The sequence below is a fragment of the Pseudophryne corroboree genome, chromosome 4, assembly GCF_028390025.1.
Source record: "Pseudophryne corroboree isolate aPseCor3 chromosome 4, aPseCor3.hap2, whole genome shotgun sequence".
In the NCBI taxonomy this organism is placed as follows: Eukaryota; Metazoa; Chordata; class Amphibia; order Anura; family Myobatrachidae; genus Pseudophryne; species Pseudophryne corroboree.
This window is the reverse complement of record NC_086447.1, coordinates 62,954,849-62,970,894: the sequence shown is the minus strand read 5'-3', so window position 1 is coordinate 62,970,894 and position 16,046 is coordinate 62,954,849. Positions and strand designations below refer to the sequence as shown.

At 37.8% G+C, this 16,046-nt stretch overlaps 23 non-coding genes across 23 annotated transcripts; all 23 read right to left on the bottom strand.

The window, feature by feature from the left end:
* Positions 1 to 383: 383 nt before the first annotated feature.
* On the bottom strand, positions 384 to 455 carry TRNAA-UGC (transfer RNA alanine (anticodon UGC)). The gene has a single exon. It is a non-coding gene; the product is annotated as a tRNA-Ala (tRNA).
* Positions 456 to 1,330: 875 nt separating this feature from the next.
* On the bottom strand, positions 1,331 to 1,402 carry TRNAA-UGC (transfer RNA alanine (anticodon UGC)). Its single transcript has one exon. It is a non-coding gene; the product is annotated as a tRNA-Ala (tRNA).
* A 355-nt stretch (positions 1,403 to 1,757) lies between these two features.
* On the bottom strand, positions 1,758 to 1,829 carry TRNAA-UGC (transfer RNA alanine (anticodon UGC)). Its single transcript has one exon. It is a non-coding gene; the product is annotated as a tRNA-Ala (tRNA).
* An 875-nt stretch (positions 1,830 to 2,704) lies between these two features.
* Positions 2,705 to 2,776, bottom strand: TRNAA-UGC (transfer RNA alanine (anticodon UGC)). Its single transcript has one exon. It is a non-coding gene; the product is annotated as a tRNA-Ala (tRNA).
* Positions 2,777 to 3,131: 355 nt separating this feature from the next.
* Positions 3,132 to 3,203, bottom strand: TRNAA-UGC (transfer RNA alanine (anticodon UGC)). Its single transcript has one exon. It is a non-coding gene; the product is annotated as a tRNA-Ala (tRNA).
* Positions 3,204 to 4,078: 875 nt separating this feature from the next.
* TRNAA-UGC (transfer RNA alanine (anticodon UGC)) lies at positions 4,079 to 4,150 on the bottom strand. Its single transcript has one exon. It is a non-coding gene; the product is annotated as a tRNA-Ala (tRNA).
* Positions 4,151 to 4,505: 355 nt separating this feature from the next.
* Positions 4,506 to 4,577, bottom strand: TRNAA-CGC (transfer RNA alanine (anticodon CGC)). The gene has a single exon. It is a non-coding gene; the product is annotated as a tRNA-Ala (tRNA).
* An 875-nt stretch (positions 4,578 to 5,452) lies between these two features.
* TRNAV-UAC (transfer RNA valine (anticodon UAC)) lies at positions 5,453 to 5,524 on the bottom strand. Its single transcript has one exon. It is a non-coding gene; the product is annotated as a tRNA-Val (tRNA).
* A 355-nt stretch (positions 5,525 to 5,879) lies between these two features.
* TRNAA-UGC (transfer RNA alanine (anticodon UGC)) lies at positions 5,880 to 5,951 on the bottom strand. Its single transcript has one exon. It is a non-coding gene; the product is annotated as a tRNA-Ala (tRNA).
* Positions 5,952 to 6,825: 874 nt separating this feature from the next.
* Positions 6,826 to 6,897, bottom strand: TRNAA-UGC (transfer RNA alanine (anticodon UGC)). The gene has a single exon. It is a non-coding gene; the product is annotated as a tRNA-Ala (tRNA).
* Positions 6,898 to 7,252: 355 nt separating this feature from the next.
* TRNAA-UGC (transfer RNA alanine (anticodon UGC)) lies at positions 7,253 to 7,324 on the bottom strand. Its single transcript has one exon. It is a non-coding gene; the product is annotated as a tRNA-Ala (tRNA).
* Positions 7,325 to 8,199: 875 nt separating this feature from the next.
* Positions 8,200 to 8,271, bottom strand: TRNAA-UGC (transfer RNA alanine (anticodon UGC)). The gene has a single exon. It is a non-coding gene; the product is annotated as a tRNA-Ala (tRNA).
* Positions 8,272 to 8,626: 355 nt separating this feature from the next.
* On the bottom strand, positions 8,627 to 8,698 carry TRNAA-CGC (transfer RNA alanine (anticodon CGC)). Its single transcript has one exon. It is a non-coding gene; the product is annotated as a tRNA-Ala (tRNA).
* An 875-nt stretch (positions 8,699 to 9,573) lies between these two features.
* On the bottom strand, positions 9,574 to 9,645 carry TRNAA-UGC (transfer RNA alanine (anticodon UGC)). Its single transcript has one exon. It is a non-coding gene; the product is annotated as a tRNA-Ala (tRNA).
* Positions 9,646 to 10,000: 355 nt separating this feature from the next.
* On the bottom strand, positions 10,001 to 10,072 carry TRNAA-UGC (transfer RNA alanine (anticodon UGC)). Its single transcript has one exon. It is a non-coding gene; the product is annotated as a tRNA-Ala (tRNA).
* Positions 10,073 to 10,947: 875 nt separating this feature from the next.
* On the bottom strand, positions 10,948 to 11,019 carry TRNAA-UGC (transfer RNA alanine (anticodon UGC)). Its single transcript has one exon. It is a non-coding gene; the product is annotated as a tRNA-Ala (tRNA).
* A 355-nt stretch (positions 11,020 to 11,374) lies between these two features.
* TRNAA-UGC (transfer RNA alanine (anticodon UGC)) lies at positions 11,375 to 11,446 on the bottom strand. Its single transcript has one exon. It is a non-coding gene; the product is annotated as a tRNA-Ala (tRNA).
* An 875-nt stretch (positions 11,447 to 12,321) lies between these two features.
* On the bottom strand, positions 12,322 to 12,393 carry TRNAA-UGC (transfer RNA alanine (anticodon UGC)). Its single transcript has one exon. It is a non-coding gene; the product is annotated as a tRNA-Ala (tRNA).
* A 355-nt stretch (positions 12,394 to 12,748) lies between these two features.
* On the bottom strand, positions 12,749 to 12,820 carry TRNAA-UGC (transfer RNA alanine (anticodon UGC)). Its single transcript has one exon. It is a non-coding gene; the product is annotated as a tRNA-Ala (tRNA).
* Positions 12,821 to 13,695: 875 nt separating this feature from the next.
* TRNAA-UGC (transfer RNA alanine (anticodon UGC)) lies at positions 13,696 to 13,767 on the bottom strand. The gene has a single exon. It is a non-coding gene; the product is annotated as a tRNA-Ala (tRNA).
* A 355-nt stretch (positions 13,768 to 14,122) lies between these two features.
* On the bottom strand, positions 14,123 to 14,194 carry TRNAA-UGC (transfer RNA alanine (anticodon UGC)). The gene has a single exon. It is a non-coding gene; the product is annotated as a tRNA-Ala (tRNA).
* Positions 14,195 to 15,069: 875 nt separating this feature from the next.
* Positions 15,070 to 15,141, bottom strand: TRNAA-UGC (transfer RNA alanine (anticodon UGC)). Its single transcript has one exon. It is a non-coding gene; the product is annotated as a tRNA-Ala (tRNA).
* Positions 15,142 to 15,496: 355 nt separating this feature from the next.
* On the bottom strand, positions 15,497 to 15,568 carry TRNAA-CGC (transfer RNA alanine (anticodon CGC)). Its single transcript has one exon. It is a non-coding gene; the product is annotated as a tRNA-Ala (tRNA).
* Between the last annotated feature and the right edge of the window lie 478 nt (positions 15,569 to 16,046).

Below are 16,046 nucleotides of genomic sequence, written 5' to 3'. Positions count from 1 at the left end.
ATGCGCTCTACCACTGAGCTACATCCCCTCTGAGTTGGTGTGTTTTGATACCGAGCGATTGCTGTTCTGCATAGTACTCAAGTTCTACTACTTCCACTGTTCTAAGGTTAAACTCAGAGCACGGAGCAAAGATAACAATTATACCTTGCTGTATAGATTTCAAGGATACTGTAGGTATCATATGATAACTTTTATTTCAATGAGGAAACACAGATTCTGGGGAATATAATCTACCACTGAGCAACATCACATTTTATAGACTGGTCAATAATTTTTCATAGTTTGATTGAAACTTTTCCAATTTCTCTAGAGTTTTTTTTAATGCATTTGTTGATCTGGAGAGGTTACATAGAGTTAAGAAAGAATCTACATTTTGCAAAACATGGAGATGCCGGGTATTGAACCCGGGGCCTCATACATGCAAAGCATGCGCTCTACCACTGAGCTACATCCCCTGTGAAAAAGTATGGCACTCATTCGATTGCAGCTTTGCATTGTACTCAAGTTCTACTATTTTCTAGTGTTCTAAGGGTCATCTCCGAGTATATAGCAATAAAAACCATTAGACTTTGCCAGAGTTCAAGGACACCATAATTTCCACAGCTGATGAGGATGCAAGTAGATGATCATTCCACACTTTAAATTGCTGTTAGACTTCTTCACCGGAGTCTGGGTTATCATCAGAATCCCCTACCTTATGTAATGAATGGCATGGATATTGATCAAGTATTGCCAAGTAGAGGACAGTCTTACATTCTGTTTTATCAGCAGTGTCAGAACTTGGAAGAAGGGCACATAGGATGCAAGCTATGACTGCCTCCTGGGCATTGCTGACTAAGGCTTCACCAGGTATTTTGTACAGAGTTGATATGTGTTTATCTTTTCATGCATTGATTGATCACTAATTACTTGACATTCAAGCCCAAATCCATCCTCCATAGGTTCACAATGTGTTTAAAGATGTCTGTCCTTCTTAATCAATTAGTTTTGCTGTATCGTGTGATTTGTTCTTTTATGAAACTACTGCTTTTATAGTACATTTCCCAGTGAAATTAAAACTCTGTTTCATAATTACCATATACTTGACATCAGTGTTTGGAGAATGTCAGTAGGTATGATATGGTAACTGCTGGTTAAATAAGGAAACACAGTATCCACAGAATATAATCTACCACTGAGCTACATCACATTTAATAGAATGATCAATTATTTTTTATAATTGGTGTTAATTCTTGCCCATTACTGTAGAGTGCATTCATGCATTTGTTGGTCTTGGGCTCTTCTGAAGAGGTTACATACAGATAAGTAAGAATCTATATTTTTCAAAACATGGAGATGCCGGGGATTGAATCCGGGGCCTCATACATGCAAAGCATGCGCTCTACCACTGAGCTACATCCCCTCTGAGTTGGTGTGTTTTGATACCGAGCGATTGCTGTTCTGCATAGTACTCAAGTTCTACTACTTCCACTGTTCTAAGGTTAAACTCAGAGCACGGAGCAAAGATAACAATTATACCTTGCTGTATAGATTTCAAGGATACTGTAGGTATCATATGATAACTTTTATTTCAATGAGGAAACACAGATTCTGGGGAATATAATCTTCCACTGAGCAACATCACATTTTATAGACTGGTCAATAATTTTTCATAGTTTGATTGAAACTTTTCCAATTTCTCTAGAGTTTTTTTTAATGCATTTGTTGATCTGGAGAGGTTACATAGAGTTAAGAAAGAATCTACATTTTGCAAAACATGGAGATGCCGGGGATTGAACCCGGGGCCTCATACATGCACAGCATGCGCTCTACCACTGAGCTACATCCCCTGTGAAAAAGTATGGCACTCATTTGATTGCAGCTATGCATTGTACTTAAATTCTACTATTTTCTAGTGTTCTAAGGGTCATCTTCGAGTATAAAGCAATAAAAACCATTACACTTTGCCAGAGTTCAAGGACACCATAATTTCCACAGCTGATGAAGATGCAAGTAGATGATCATTCCACACTTTAAATTGCTGTTAGACTTCTTCACCGGAGTCTGGGTTATCATCAGAATCCCCTACCTTATGTAATGAATGGCATGGATATTGATCAAGTATTGCCAAGTAGAGGACAGTCTTACATTCTTTTTTATCAGCAGTGTCAGAACTTGGAAGAAGGGCACATAGTATGCAGGCTATGACTGCCTCCTGGGCATTGCTGACTAAGGCTTCACCAGGTATTTTGTACAGAGTTGATATGTGTTTATCTTTTCATGCATTGATTGATCACTAATTACTTGACATTCAAGCCCAAATCCATCCTCCATAGGTTCACAATGTGTTTAAAGATGTCTGTCCTTCTTAATCAATTAGTTTTGCTGTATCTTGTGATTTGTTCTTTTATGAAACGACTGCTTTTATAGTACATTTCCCAGTGAATTTAAAACTCTGTTTCATAATTACCATATACTTGACATCAGTGTTTGGAGAATGTCAGTAGGTATGATATGGTAACTGCTGGTTAAATAAGAAAACACAGTATCCACAGAATATAATCTACCACTGAGCTACATCACATTTAATAGAATGATCAATTATTTTTTATAATTGGTGTTAATTCTTGCCCATTACTGTAGAGTGCATTCATGCATTTGTTGGTCTTGGGCTCTTCTGAAGAGGTTACATACAGATAAGTAAGAATCTATATTTTGCAAAACATGGAGATGCCGGGGATTGAACCCGGGGCCTCATACATGCAAAGCATGCGCTCTACCACTGAGCTACATCCCCTCTGAGTTGGTGTGTTTTGATACCGAGCGATTGCTGTTCTGCATAGTACTCAAGTTCTACTACTTCCACTGTTCTAAGGTTAAACTCAGAGCACGGAGCAAAGATAACAATTATACCTTGCTGTATAGATTTCAAGGATACTGTAGGTATCATATGATAACTTTTATTTCAATGAAGAAACACAGATTCTGGGGAATATAATCTACCACTGAGCAACATCACATTTTATAGACTGGTCAATAATTTTTCATAGTTTGATTGAAACTTTTCCAATTTCTCTAGAGTTTTTTTTAATGCATTTGTTGATCTGGAGAGGTTACATAGAGTTAAGAAAGAATCTACATTTTGCAAAACATGGAGATGCCGGGTATTGAACCCGGGGCCTCATACATGCAAAGCATGCGCTCTACCACTGAGCTACATCCCCTGTGAAAAAGTATGGCACTCATTCGATTGCAGCTTTGCATTGTACTTAAGTTCTACTATTTTCTAGTGTTCTAAGGGTCATCTCCGAGTATATAGCAATAAAAACCATTAGACTTTGCCAGAGTTCAAGGACACCATAATTTCCACAGCTGATGAGGATGCAAGTAGATGATCATTCCACACTTTAAATTGCTGTTAGACTTCTTCACCGGAGTCTGGGTTATCATCAGAATCCCCTACCTTATGTAATGAATGGCATGGATATTGATCAAGTATTGCCAAGTAGAGGACAGTCTTACATTCTGTTTTATCAGCAGTGTCAGAACTTGGAAGAAGGGCACATAGGATGCAGGCTATGACTGCCTCCTGGGCATTGCTGACTAAGGCTTCACCAGGTATTTTGTACAGAGTTGATATGTGTTTATCTTTTCATGCATTGATTGATCACTAATTACTTGACATTCAAGCCCAAATCCATCCTCCATAGGTTTACAATGTGTTTAAAGATGTCTGTCCTTCTTAATCAATTAGTTTTGCTGTATCGTGTGATTTGTTCTTTTATGAAACTACTGCTTTTATAGTACATTTCCCAGTGAAATTAAAACTCTGTTTCATAATTACCATATACTTGACATCAGTGTTTGGAGAATGTCAGTAGGTATGATATGGTAACTGCTGGTTAAATAAGGAAACACAGTATCCACAGAATATAATCTACCACTGAGCTACATCACATTTAATAGAATGATCAATTATTTTTTATAATTGGTGTTAATTCTTGCCCATTACTGTAGAGTGCATTCATGCATTTGTTGGTCTTGGGCTCTTCTGAAGAGGTTACATACAGATAAGTAAGAATCTATATTTTGCAAAACATGGAGATGCCGGGGATTGAACCCGGGGCCTCATACATGCAAAGCATGCGCTCTACCAATGAGCTACATCCCCTCTGAGTCGGCGTGTTTTGAAACCGAGCGATTGCTGTTCCGCATAGTACTCAAGTTCTACTACTTCCACTGTTCTAAGGTTAAACTCAGAGCATGGAGCAAAGATAACAATTATACCTTGTTGTATAGATTTCAAGAATACTGTAGGTATCATATGATAACTTTTATTTTAATGAGGAAACACATATTCTGGGGAATATAATCCACCACTGAGCAACATCACATTTTAAAGACTGGTCAATAATTTTTCATAGTTTGATTGATACTTTTCCAATTTCTCTAGAGTTTTTTTTTATGCATTTGTTGATCTGGAGAGGTTACATAGAGTTAAGAAAGAATCTACATTTTGCAAAACATGGAGATGCCAGGAATTGAACCCGGGGCCTCATACATGCGAAGCATGAGCTCTACCACTGAGCTACATCCCCTGTGAAAAAGTGTGGTACTCATTCGATTGCAGCTTTACATTGTACTCAAGTTCTACTATTTTCTAGTGTTCTAAGGGTTATCTTCGAGTATAAAGCAATAAAAACAATTACACTTTGCCAGAGTTCAAGGACACCATAGTTTCCACAGCTGATGAGGATGCAAGTAGATGATCCTTCCACACTTTAAATTGCTGTTAGACTTCTTCACCGGAGTCTGGGTTATCATCAGAATCCCCTACCTTATGTAATGAATGGCATGGATATTGATCAAGTATTGCCAAGTAGAGGACAGTCTTACATTCTGTTTTATCAGCAGTGTCAGAACTTGGAAGAAGGGCACATAGGATACAGGCTATGACTGCCTCCTGGGCATTGCTGACTAAGGCTTCACCAGGTATTTTGTACAGAGTTGATATGTGTTTATCTTTTCATGTATTGATTGATCACTAATTACTTGACATTCAAGCCCAAATCCATCTGCCATAGGTTCACAATGTGTTTAAAGATGTCTGTCCTTCTTAATCAATTAGTTTTGCTGTATCGTGTGATTTGTTCTTTTATGAAACTACTGCTTTTATAGTTCATTTCCCAGTGAAAATTAAACTCTGTTTCATAATTACCATATACTTGACATCAGTGTTTGGAGAATGTCAGTAGGTATGATATGGTAACTGCCGGTTAAATAAGGAAACACAGTATCCACAGAATATAATCTACCACTGAGCTACATCACATTTAATAGAATGATCAATTATTTTTCATAATTGGTGTTAATTCTTGCCCATTACTGTAGAGTGCATTCATGCATTTGTTGGTCTTGGGCTCTTCTGAAGAGGTTACATACAGATAAGTAAGAATCTATATTTTGCAAAACATGGAGATGCTGGGGATTGAACCCGGGGCCTCATACATGTAAAGCATGCGCTCTACCACTGAGCTACATCCCCTCTGAGTTGGTGTGTTTTGATACCGAGCGATTGCTGTTCTGCATAGTACTCAAGTTCTACTACTTCCACTGTTCTAAGGTTAAACTCAGAGCACGGAGCAAAGATAACAATTATACCTTGCTGTATAGATTTCAAGGATACTGTAGGTATCATATGATAACTTTTATTTCAATGAGGAAACACAGATTCTGGGGAATATAATCTACCACTGAGCAACATCACATTTTATAGACTGGTCAATAATTTTTCATAGTTTGATTGAAACTTTTCCAATTTCTCTAGAGTTTTTTTTAATGCATTTGTTGATCTGGAGAGGTTACATAGAGTTAAGAAAGAATCTACATTTTGCAAAACATGGAGATGCCGGGGATTGAACCCGGGGCCTCATACATGCACAGCATGCGCTTTACCACTGAGCTACATCCCCTGTAAATAAGTGTGGTGCTCATTCGATTGCAGCTTAGCATTGTACTCAAGTTCTACTATTTTCTAGTGTTCTAAGGGTCATCTCAGAGTATAAAGCAATAAAAACCATTACACTTTGCAGAGTTCAAGGACACCATAGTTTCCACAGCTGATGAGGATGCAAGTAGATGATCATTCCACACTTTAAATTGCTGTTAGACTTCTTCACCGGAGTCTGGGTTATCATCAGAATCCCCTACCTTATGTAATGAATGGCATGGATATTGATCAAGTATTGCCAAGTAGAGGACAGTCTTACATTCTTTTTTATCAGCAGTGTCAGAACTTGGAAGAAGGGCACATAGTATGCAGGCTATGACTGCCTCCTGGGCATTGCTGACTAAGGCTTCACCAGGTATTTTGTACAGAGTTGATATGTGTTTATCTTTTCATGCATTGATTGATCACGAATTACTTGACATTCAAGCCCAAATCCATCCTCCATAGGTTCACAATGTGTTTAAAGATGTCTGTCCTTCTTAATCAATTAGTTTTGCTGTATCTTGTGATTTGTTCTTTTATGAAACGACTGCTTTTATAGTACATTTCCCAGTGAATTTAAAACTCTGTTTCATAATTACCATATACTTGACATCAGTGTTTGGAGAATGTCAGTAGGTATGATATGGTAACTGCTGGTTAAATAAGAAAACACAGTATCCACAGAATATAATCTACCACTGAGCTACATCACATTTAATAGAATGATCAATTATTTTTTATAATTGGTGTTAATTCTTGCCCATTACTGTAGAGTGCATTCATGCATTTGTTGGTCTTGGGCTCTTCTGAAGAGGTTACATACAGATAAGTAAGAATCTATATTTTGCAAAACATGGAGATGCCGGGGATTGAACCCGGGGCCTCATACATGCAAAGCATGCGCTCTACCACTGAGCTACATCCCCTCTGAGTTGGTGTGTTTTGATACCGAGCGATTGCTGTTCTGCATAGTACTCAAGTTCTACTACTTCCACTGTTCTAAGGTTAAACTCAGAGCACGGAGCAAAGATAACAATTATACCTTGCTGTATAGATTTCAAGGATACTGTAGGTATCATATGATAACTTTTATTTCAATGAAGAAACACAGATTCTGGGGAATATAATCTACCACTGAGCAACATCACATTTTATAGACTGGTCAATAATTTTTCATAGTTTGATTGAAACTTTTCCAATTTCTCTAGAGTTTTTTTTAATGCATTTGTTGATCTGGAGAGGTTACATAGAGTTAAGAAAGAATCTACATTTTGCAAAACATGGAGATGCCGGGTATTGAACCCGGGGCCTCATACATGCAAAGCATGCGCTCTACCACTGAGCTACATCCCCTGTGAAAAAGTATGGCACTCATTCGATTGCAGCTTTGCATTGTACTTAAGTTCTACTATTTTCTAGTGTTCTAAGGGTCATCTCCGAGTATATAGCAATAAAAACCATTAGACTTTGCCAGAGTTCAAGGACACCATAATTTCCACAGCTGATGAGGATGCAAGTAGATGATCATTCCACACTTTAAATTGCTGTTAGACTTCTTCACCGGAGTCTGGGTTATCATCAGAATCCCCTACCTTATGTAATGAATGGCATGGATATTGATCAAGTATTGCCAAGTAGAGGACAGTCTTACATTCTGTTTTATCAGCAGTGTCAGAACTTGGAAGAAGGGCACATAGGATGCAGGCTATGACTGCCTCCTGGGCATTGCTGACTAAGGCTTCACCAGGTATTTTGTACAGAGTTGATATGTGTTTATCTTTTCATGCATTGATTGATCACTAATTACTTGACATTCAAGCCCAAATCCATCCTCCATAGGTTTACAATGTGTTTAAAGATGTCTGTCCTTCTTAATCAATTAGTTTTGCTGTATCGTGTGATTTGTTCTTTTATGAAACTACTGCTTTTATAGTACATTTCCCAGTGAAATTAAAACTCTGTTTCATAATTACCATATACTTGACATCAGTGTTTGGAGAATGTCAGTAGGTATGATATGGTAACTGCTGGTTAAATAAGGAAACACAGTATCCACAGAATATAATCTACCACTGAGCTACATCACATTTAATAGAATGATCAATTATTTTTTATAATTGGTGTTAATTCTTGCCCATTACTGTAGAGTGCATTCATGCATTTGTTGGTCTTGGGCTCTTCTGAAGAGGTTACATACAGATAAGTAAGAATCTATATTTTGCAAAACATGGAGATGCCGGGGATTGAACCCGGGGCCTCATACATGCAAAGCATGCGCTCTACCAATGAGCTACATCCCCTCTGAGTCGGCGTGTTTTGAAACCGAGCGATTGCTGTTCCGCATAGTACTCAAGTTCTACTACTTCCACTGTTCTAAGGTTAAACTCAGAGCATGGAGCAAAGATAACAATTATACCTTGTTGTATAGATTTCAAGAATACTGTAGGTATCATATGATAACTTTTATTTTAATGAGGAAACACATATTCTGGGGAATATAATCCACCACTGAGCAACATCACATTTTAAAGACTGGTCAATAATTTTTCATAGTTTGATTGATACTTTTCCAATTTCTCTAGAGTTTTTTTTTATGCATTTGTTGATCTGGAGAGGTTACATAGAGTTAAGAAAGAATCTACATTTTGCAAAACATGGAGATGCCAGGAATTGAACCCGGGGCCTCATACATGCGAAGCATGAGCTCTACCACTGAGCTACATACCCTGTGAAAAAGTGTGGTACTCATTCGATTGCAGCTTTGCATTGTACTCAAGTTCTACTATTTTCTAGTGTTCTAAGGGTCATCTCCGAGTATATAGCAATAAAAACCATTAGACTTTGCCAGAGTTCAAGGACACCATAATTTCCACAGCTGATGAGGATGCAAGTAGATGATCATTCCACACTTTAAATTGCTGTTAGACTTCTTCACCGGAGTCTGGGTTATCATCAGAATCCCCTACCTTATGTAATGAATGGCATGGATATTGATCAAGTATTGCCAAGTAGAGGACAGTCTTACATTCTGTTTTATCAGCAGTGTCAGAACTTGGAAGAAGGGCACATAGGATGCAAGCTATGACTGCCTCCTGGGCATTGCTGACTAAGGCTTCACCAGGTATTTTGTACAGAGTTGATATGTGTTTATCTTTTCATGCATTGATTGATCACTAATTACTTGACATTCAAGCCCAAATCCATCCTCCATAGGTTCACAATGTGTTTAAAGATGTCTGTCCTTCTTAATCAATTAGTTTTGCTGTATCGTGTGATTTGTTCTTTTATGAAACTACTGCTTTTATAGTACATTTCCCAGTGAAATTAAAACTCTGTTTCATAATTACCATATACTTGACATCAGTGTTTGGAGAATGTCAGTAGGTATGATATGGTAACTGCTGGTTAAATAAGGAAACACAGTATCCACAGAATATAATCTACCACTGAGCTACATCACATTTAATAGAATGATCAATTATTTTTTATAATTGGTGTTAATTCTTGCCCATTACTGTAGAGTGCATTCATGCATTTGTTGGTCTTGGGCTCTTCTGAAGAGGTTACATACAGATAAGTAAGAATCTATATTTTTCAAAACATGGAGATGCCGGGGATTGAACCCGGGGCCTCATACATGCAAAGCATGCGCTCTACCACTGAGCTACATCCCCTCTGAGTTGGTGTGTTTTGATACCGAGCGATTGCTGTTCTGCATAGTACTCAAGTTCTACTACTTCCACTGTTCTAAGGTTAAACTCAGAGCACGGAGCAAAGATAACAATTATACCTTGCTGTATAGATTTCAAGGATACTGTAGGTATCATATGATAACTTTTATTTCAATGAGGAAACACAGATTCTGGGGAATATAATCTTCCACTGAGCAACATCACATTTTATAGACTGGTCAATAATTTTTCATAGTTTGATTGAAACTTTTCCAATTTCTCTAGAGTTTTTTTTAATGCATTTGTTGATCTGGAGAGGTTACATAGAGTTAAGAAAGAATCTACATTTTGCAAAACATGGAGATGCCGGGGATTGAACCCGGGGCCTCATACATGCACAGCATGCGCTCTACCACTGAGCTACATCCCCTGTGAAAAAGTATGGCACTCATTTGATTGCAGCTATGCATTGTACTTAAATTCTACTATTTTCTAGTGTTCTAAGGGTCATCTTCGAGTATAAAGCAATAAAAACCATTACACTTTGCCAGAGTTCAAGGACACCATAATTTCCACAGCTGATGAAGATGCAAGTAGATGATCATTCCACACTTTAAATTGCTGTTAGACTTCTTCACCGGAGTCTGGGTTATCATCAGAATCCCCTACCTTATGTAATGAATGGCATGGATATTGATCAAGTATTGCCAAGTAGAGGACAGTCTTACATTCTTTTTTATCAGCAGTGTCAGAACTTGGAAGAAGGGCACATAGTATGCAGGCTATGACTGCCTCCTGGGCATTGCTGACTAAGGCTTCACCAGGTATTTTGTACAGAGTTGATATGTGTTTATCTTTTCATGCATTGATTGATCACTAATTACTTGACATTCAAGCCCAAATCCATCCTCCATAGGTTCACAATGTGTTTAAAGATGTCTGTCCTTCTTAATCAATTAGTTTTGCTGTATCGTGTGATTTGTTCTTTTATGAAACTACTGCTTTTATAGTACATTTCCCAGTGAAATTAAAACTCTGTTTCATAATTACCATATACTTGACATCAGTGTTTGGAGAATGTCAGTAGGTATGATATGGTAACTGCTGGTTAAATAAGGAAACACAGTATCCACAGAATATAATCTACCACTGAGCTACATCACATTTAATAGAATGATCAATTATTTTTTATAATTGGTGTTAATTCTTGCCCATTACTGTAGAGTGCATTCATGCATTTGTTGGTCTTGGGCTCTTCTGAAGAGGTTACATACAGATAAGTAAGAATCTATATTTTTCAAAACATGGAGATGCCGGGGATTGAATCCGGGGCCTCATACATGCAAAGCATGCGCTCTACCACTGAGCTACATCCCCTCTGAGTTGGTGTGTTTTGATACCGAGCGATTGCTGTTCTGCATAGTACTCAAGTTCTACTACTTCCACTGTTCTAAGGTTAAACTCAGAGCACGGAGCAAAGATAACAATTATACCTTGCTGTATAGATTTCAAGGATACTGTAGGTATCATATGATAACTTTTATTTCAATGAGGAAACACAGATTCTGGGGAATATAATCTTCCACTGAGCAACATCACATTTTATAGACTGGTCAATAATTTTTCATAGTTTGATTGAAACTTTTCCAATTTCTCTAGAGTTTTTTTTAATGCATTTGTTGATCTGGAGAGGTTACATAGAGTTAAGAAAGAATCTACATTTTGCAAAACATGGAGATGCCGGGGATTGAACCCGGGGCCTCATACATGCACAGCATGCGCTCTACCACTCAGCTACATCCCCTGTGAAAAAGTATGGCACTCATTTGATTGCAGCTATGCATTGTACTTAAATTCTACTATTTTCTAGTGTTCTAAGGGTCATCTTCGAGTATAAAGCAATAAAAACCATTACACTTTGCCAGAGTTCAAGGACACCATAATTTCCACAGCTGATGAAGATGCAAGTAGATGATCATTCCACACTTTAAATTGCTGTTAGACTTCTTCACCGGAGTCTGGGTTATCATCAGAATCCCCTACCTTATGTAATGAATGGCATGGATATTGATCAAGTATTGCCAAGTAGAGGACAGTCTTACATTCTTTTTTATCAGCAGTGTCAGAACTTGGAAGAAGGGCACATAGTATGCAGGCTATGACTGCCTCCTGGGCATTGCTGACTAAGGCTTCACCAGGTATTTTGTACAGAGTTGATATGTGTTTATCTTTTCATGCATTGATTGATCACTAATTACTTGACATTCAAGCCCAAATCCATCCTCCATAGGTTCACAATGTGTTTAAAGATGTCTGTCCTTCTTAATCAATTAGTTTTGCTGTATCGTGTGATTTGTTCTTTTATGAAACTACTGCTTTTATAGTACATTTCCCAGTGAAATTAAAACTCTGTTTCATAATTACCATATACTTGACATCAGTGTTTGGAGAATGTCAGTAGGTATGATATGGTAACTGCTGGTTAAATAAGGAAACACAGTATCCACAGAATATAATCTACCACTGAGCTACATCACATTTAATAGAATGATCAATTATTTTTTATAATTGGTGTTAATTCTTGCCCATTACTGTAGAGTGCATTCATGCATTTGTTGGTCTTGGGCTCTTCTGAAGAGGTTACATACAGATAAGTAAGAATCTATATTTTTCAAAACATGGAGATGCCGGGGATTGAATCCGGGGCCTCATACATGCAAAGCATGCGCTCTACCACTGAGCTACATCCCCTCTGAGTTGGTGTGTTTTGATACCGAGCGATTGCTGTTCTGCATAGTACTCAAGTTCTACTACTTCCACTGTTCTAAGGTTAAACTCAGAGCACGGAGCAAAGATAACAATTATACCTTGCTGTATAGATTTCAAGGATACTGTAGGTATCATATGATAACTTTTATTTCAATGAGGAAACACAGATTCTGGGGAATATAATCTTCCACTGAGCAACATCACATTTTATAGACTGGTCAATAATTTTTCATAGTTTGATTGAAACTTTTCCAATTTCTCTAGAGTTTTTTTTAATGCATTTGTTGATCTGGAGAGGTTACATAGAGTTAAGAAAGAATCTACATTTTGCAAAACATGGAGATGCCGGGGATTGAACCCGGGGCCTCATACATGCACAGCATGCGCTCTACCACTGAGCTACATCCCCTGTGAAAAAGTATGGCACTCATTTGATTGCAGCTATGCATTGTACTTAAATTCTACTATTTTCTAGTGTTCTAAGGGTCATCTTCGAGTATAAAGCAATAAAAACCATTACACTTTGCCAGAGTTCAAGGACACCATAATTTCCACAGCTGATGAAGATGCAAGTAGATGATCATTCCACACTTTAAATTGCTGTTAGACTTCTTCACCGGAGTCTGGGTTATCATCAGAATCCCCTACCTTATGTAATGAATGGCATGGATATTGATCAAGTATTGCCAAGTAGAGGACAGTCTTACATTCTTTTTTATCAGCAGTGTCAGAACTTGGAAGAAGGGCACATAGTATGCAGGCTATGACTGCCTCCTGGGCATTGCTGACTAAGGCTTCACCAGGTATTTTGTACAGAGTTGATATGTGTTTATCTTTTCATGCATTGATTGATCACTAATTACTTGACATTCAAGCCCAAATCCATCCTCCATAGGTTCACAATGTGTTTAAAGATGTCTGTCCTTCTTAATCAATTAGTTTTGCTGTATCTTGTGATTTGTTCTTTTATGAAACGACTGCTTTTATAGTACATTTCCCAGTGAATTTAAAACTCTGTTTCATAATTACCATATACTTGACATCAGTGTTTGGAGAATGTCAGTAGGTATGATATGGTAACTGCTGGTTAAATAAGAAAACACAGTATCCACAGAATATAATCTACCACTGAGCTACATCACATTTAATAGAATGATCAATTATTTTTTATAATTGGTGTTAATTCTTGCCCATTACTGTAGAGTGCATTCATGCATTTGTTGGTCTTGGGCTCTTCTGAAGAGGTTACATACAGATAAGTAAGAATCTATATTTTGCAAAACATGGAGATGCCGGGGATTGAACCCGGGGCCTCATACATGCAAAGCATGCGCTCTACCACTGAGCTACATCCCCTCTGAGTTGGTGTGTTTTGATACCGAGCGATTGCTGTTCTGCATAGTACTCAAGTTCTACTACTTCCACTGTTCTAAGGTTAAACTCAGAGCACGGAGCAAAGATAACAATTATACCTTGCTGTATAGATTTCAAGGATACTGTAGGTATCATATGATAACTTTTATTTCAATGAAGAAACACAGATTCTGGGGAATATAATCTACCACTGAGCAACATCACATTTTATAGACTGGTCAATAATTTTTCATAGTTTGATTGAAACTTTTCCAATTTCTCTAGAGTTTTTTTTAATGCATTTGTTGATCTGGAGAGGTTACATAGAGTTAAGAAAGAATCTACATTTTGCAAAACATGGAGATGCCGGGTATTGAACCCGGGGCCTCATACATGCAAAGCATGCGCTCTACCACTGAGCTACATCCCCTGTGAAAAAGTATGGCACTCATTCGATTGCAGCTTTGCATTGTACTTAAGTTCTACTATTTTCTAGTGTTCTAAGGGTCATCTCCGAGTATATAGCAATAAAAACCATTAGACTTTGCCAGAGTTCAAGGACACCATAATTTCCACAGCTGATGAGGATGCAAGTAGATGATCATTCCACACTTTAAATTGCTGTTAGACTTCTTCACCGGAGTCTGGGTTATCATCAGAATCCCCTACCTTATGTAATGAATGGCATGGATATTGATCAAGTATTGCCAAGTAGAGGACAGTCTTACATTCTGTTTTATCAGCAGTGTCAGAACTTGGAAGAAGGGCACATAGGATGCAGGCTATGACTGCCTCCTGGGCATTGCTGACTAAGGCTTCACCAGGTATTTTGTACAGAGTTGATATGTGTTTATCTTTTCATGCATTGATTGATCACTAATTACTTGACATTCAAGCCCAAATCCATCCTCCATAGGTTTACAATGTGTTTAAAGATGTCTGTCCTTCTTAATCAATTAGTTTTGCTGTATCGTGTGATTTGTTCTTTTATGAAACTACTGCTTTTATAGTACATTTCCCAGTGAAATTAAAACTCTGTTTCATAATTACCATATACTTGACATCAGTGTTTGGAGAATGTCAGTAGGTATGATATGGTAACTGCTGGTTAAATAAGGAAACACAGTATCCACAGAATATAATCTACCACTGAGCTACATCACATTTAATAGAATGATCAATTATTTTTTATAATTGGTGTTAATTCTTGCCCATTACTGTAGAGTGCATTCATGCATTTGTTGGTCTTGGGCTCTTCTGAAGAGGTTACATACAGATAAGTAAGAATCTATATTTTGCAAAACATGGAGATGCCGGGGATTGAACCCGGGGCCTCATACATGCAAAGCATGCGCTCTACCAATGAGCTACATCCCCTCTGAGTCGGCGTGTTTTGAAACCGAGCGATTGCTGTTCCGCATAGTACTCAAGTTCTACTACTTCCACTGTTCTAAGGTTAAACTCAGAGCATGGAGCAAAGATAACAATTATACCTTGTTGTATAGATTTCAAGAATACTGTAGGTATCATATGATAACTTTTATTTTAATGAGGAAACACATATTCTGGGGAATATAATCCACCACTGAGCAACATCACATTTTAAAGACTGGTCAATAATTTTTCATAGTTTGATTGATACTTTTCCAATTTCTCTAGAGTTTTTTTTTATGCATTTGTTGATCTGGAGAGGTTACATAGAGTTAAGAAAGAATCTACATTTTGCAAAACATGGAGATGCCAGGAATTGAACCCGGGGCCTCATACATGCGAAGCATGAGCTCTACCACTGAGCTACATACCCTGTGAAAAAGTGTGGTACTCATTCGATTGCAGCTTTGCATTGTACTCAAGTTCTACTATTTTCTAGTGTTCTAAGGGTCATCTCCGAGTATATAGCAATAAAAACCATTAGACTTTGCCAGAGTTCAAGGACACCATAATTTCCACAGCTGATGAGGATGCAAGTAGATGATCATTCCACACTTTAAATTGCTGTTAGACTTCTTCACCGGAGTCTGGGTTATCATCAGAATCCCCTACCTTATGTAATGAATGGCATGGATATTGATCAAGTATTGCCAAGTAGAGGACAGTCTTACATTCTGTTTTATCAGCAGTGTCAGAACTTGGAAGAAGGGCACATAGGATGCAAGCTATGACTGCCTCCTGGGCATTGCTGACTAAGGCTTCACCAGGTATTTTGTACAGAGTTGATATGTGTTTATCTTTTCATGCATTGATTGATCACTAATTACTTGACATTCAAGCCCAAATCCATC